The sequence below is a fragment of the Arachis ipaensis genome, chromosome B03, assembly GCF_000816755.2.
Source record: "Arachis ipaensis cultivar K30076 chromosome B03, Araip1.1, whole genome shotgun sequence".
Taxonomy (NCBI): domain Eukaryota; kingdom Viridiplantae; phylum Streptophyta; class Magnoliopsida; order Fabales; family Fabaceae; genus Arachis; species Arachis ipaensis.
The window spans coordinates 100,332,770-100,336,473 of NC_029787.2; the positions used below are offsets into that span (position 1 = coordinate 100,332,770).

Here is a 3,704-nt window from a genome sequence, read left to right on the forward strand (position 1 = left end):
TAAAGATATCAAACCAAATAGAACATAGGCATGGGCTAATACCAAATAAGAGTAAGGTTCTCACTACATGTTAGCTACGCATGTAAGTGAGAGAGCAATATAGGCAAAGGGCATATCAACTAATACTTGATGCAAGAGTAAAGTCAAAGCATAGGTACATGACATGAAGAGCATGTTGCATCAAGCTTAATCAACAATTGACACAAATAAGATTAGTGATAAGTATGAGAGTATTTGGTCCCATCCTAACTCAATGATGATGAGGTACAAAAACAAAGAATAATGAATTAGGAAGGACTAAAGCACTAATCTTGTGTGTGGAGTAAATATGACCATTAATGCTAAACAAGTCACGAAGCACCAAAACAATGCAAGAAATTATCAACAATTAAGTAAGAGAATTCAAGACTATTATTAGAATAAGAGACTTAGAAAAGAAAGTAAGAACAAGCTATAAGAACGAAATTAAAATGCAATGAATAAAAATATGCATATGCAATAAATAAAAGAAAATGAAAAATAAGAAAAAATAAAATTGATAAAAATAGAATTTTGAAAGGAGAGGAAGAAAGTAAGAAAGGAAGATGAGAGAAGAAAGAAGGTATAAAGAAAGAAGAAGGAGAGAAGAAAGAAGAAAGAAAGAAAAAGAAAGGGGAAGAAACAGGGCGCGGAAGTGACGCGTAAGCGTCCTGTACACTTGAGCGTGGATGGTGAGAGTGTAAATCGACGCGTATGTGTGATGTGCGCGTACACGTGGGTGCAGCTGTGCGTGTCGCACAGTGTACGCGTGGTGTTCGCGCAACTCTCAGGTGCCATGTATGGAGCCATGTTGACGCATCGACGCGTAAGTGTCGAGCACGCGTACGTGTGCCTGGCTCCCTTTTTTTTTACATATGAAAATAGAAACAGGGCACTCTCCTAATCTACAAGTATTCTAAAACAATCAAAATTCAAATTTAACAACAAATATTTTTTTATTTTGAAATATTTTTCACATACAAAACACACAAAACTTACACTTCAAGCAAAATACAAATTAACAACAACTATTCTAATCATGACATGAATTTAACAAACAATCTATCAATAAAAGCAAAATGTATAAGAGTATAGAAAATAAGAAAAACTACCTACAATGGCAACTCAATTCATTCATTGAATATATCTACAAGAGAATGGAAAGAGGTTACCATGGTGGGGTGCCTCCCACCTAGCACTTTTAGTTTAAGTCCTTAAGTTAGACATTTGGGAAGCCCCTTGTCATGGTGGCTTATGCTTGTATTCATCCTTGAACCTCCAAGGATGTTTGCTCCCCAAACGATTGTCAGAATTTCCAACTGTCTTCACCAAGCTTGGGTGAAGTTCTTCCTAAGATATGAGCTCCCAAAATTGGTCTTCATGTTGTGATCCAAGATCCCAAATCTTGTTTTAACATCCATTTTCAAGTTGATTATCATAGCTCTAATTGGGTGGTTTAGCCTTGGAATTCTCAAAGAAACCTCTAAACAACTTCCTAGACCGATACAATTTAGCTCCACACCAAACCTTGCAATCAAACTTTGAACATGCAACCATAATGAACCTAAAATGATGTTTCCAACCACTAACCATCTCTCTCCTACTCTTGACCCCACAAAGAGCTCTAAGTTGACCATCATTTTCAATCAAACCATATTCAAGTGAGAAAGTAAGGCTTAGGGATAAGAATTTTACCCACTTGAATGTTGTGTTGGATGGTGACTTAGGAAGGGGTGGTCCTAATAATCTTGCAAGTTCCACTCCCTTGTGCTCTTCTTTGACTACCTCCACCTCTTGGCAAACTTCTTCAACTTCAATTCCTTGCCCACCAACTTTTTCCACACATCACTACAAGAAAAATACCCATTTAGCCACACTTTTTTAAGCTACATTTGAAAAGCGTAGCCTATTCTATGCTTTTCTCCGTGTTGCTTTTTTTATAAGAGAAAATGATACACAATTGTGGCATCATTTAAAAAGTGTAGCCTTAGGTATTATAGAAATCACTTATAAAGTGTAGCCGTAGGTTGATATCTATAGGTTCACTTTTCATATCAAAGGAGACGCTTTTAGAGGGTAGCCTATTTGTTAAATTTTGGGTGCATTTTAAAAGTGATGCCTAATGTATCTAGAGCAAAAAAATTTGACACAACTCACAAACACTTAGTAATTTTTTGTTTCCTTTTCACCAAATCACATACTACCATACACTCTAGGGTCTGCACACAGCCCTCTTCTCTCAGCACCACAAGACGCAGCCATGCACCCTCGGTCCCCCTCACGGCGCACGAACGGTGTCGCCACCTTTCCTCTCTCAGCCCTCTCTCTGCCGCGCCTCTCACCATCTGCCATCATCCTTTCCTTCTCAACCCTCTATTTGTCTCTCACCAGCCACCGTCACGGCTTCTGTCACCACTCACTCGCCTCAGAGTCATGACGGTGCTGCGCTGCTTCTCGCCTCTCGGTGATGACGAGTTGGCGACCCTCAGCTACAACAAATGCGAAGTGCGATGGCGCTTCTCTAACCCTCAACAACGATGACTAGTTTTCCTGTCTCGGTCACGACGGTGTTGTCCCCAGTCGTCCTCTTCTTCTCTGCCGCTAGTCTTCTTCTTCTTCTCTTCTTTAACCTCTACTCAAGCTCAGGTAAATAATTATTGTTTTGATTAGGGATTTTGATGATTGGAACTTCTGATTAGGGTTTTGATTATTGTTCTGATTAGGGGAGGTTCTGCGATTATTTGTTTTTTAATTAAGAAGCATCATGTTTTCTTTTTAATTTGTTTTTGGTTTTGATGTTTCCTAATTATTTTCAGGTTTTCAGGTACTATGGCTGCTGGGTTAAGGGGTTGTTGGTTTATGGACTACTCTGATTTTCTGAAATTGTTGATTTCTATTGTTGCTTGGTGCACTACTTACATTGTTGTTGCATTTCTTGATTTCTTTCCGTCCGTTAATTGTCCTACAGCTTCCTGAGCTTCAGAGAGGTTAGGGAAGATTGCTTGAGTTAGTTACAAATGGTGTATTTTAGAGGAGAGGAAGAACAAAGAAAACTTTACCAGAAATTATTAGAAGAGATTTAAAAATGAATGGGATAAACACAAAGATGACTTATGACAGGGCACAATAGCATTGGTTGTTTCATGTATCTAACTCTAGTTATTGTTATTGTCTTTGTTGTTTTGTGTATTGTCTAATCTTTGTAAGCTATCTGCACCTAGTGGGACAAGATTATTAAACTTTGTTTGCAAATTTCTTTCTTTTAATTTTGTTTTTTTAAAAGTGGGTTCTTGTAGCTGTGAATCTATTAATATTTTAAAAGTTAAAGCGTATGTATTGTTTGTTTGGAGAATAATTTTTGTTATTCGGTTTAATCTTATGTCACTTTGATTTTTTTGTTTTTGTGGTGAACTGGCCGAGGATCATGATGCGGAACAGGCCAAGGATTTGCTTCGGCGCTTCAACGTGTGTTATATGATTGACATTGGATAACTCGATTTTCTTACTTGAAATTCTCTTGTTGGTATTTTTGTGATCTTTGTTTCAGGAAAGTGGCATGAATGGCAGGCAAAAGGATGAGCAAAAAGGTTTAATATGTTACTCCTCTTGATTTTGAAGTTCTTTGATCCCAGTTTCTTCAACTTTTTGTATTTTAAGCCTTCATTTCCTGCTTCCATCATGTTAAG

At 37.7% G+C, this 3,704-nt stretch overlaps 2 long non-coding RNA genes across 2 annotated transcripts in view; both read left to right on the top strand.

Moving 5' to 3' along the window:
• LOC110270257 lies at positions 2,157-3,260 on the top strand. The gene is made up of 2 exons (XR_002359579.1): positions 2,157-2,664; positions 2,835-3,260. It is a non-coding gene; the product is annotated as an uncharacterized LOC110270257 (long non-coding RNA).
• Positions 3,425-3,704, top strand: part of LOC110270259 — an 11,978-nt gene continuing 11,698 nt past the window's right edge. The window contains exon 1 of the long non-coding RNA XR_002359581.1: positions 3,425-3,483. This is a non-coding gene — a long non-coding RNA (uncharacterized LOC110270259). The remainder of the gene's footprint in view (positions 3,484-3,704) is intronic.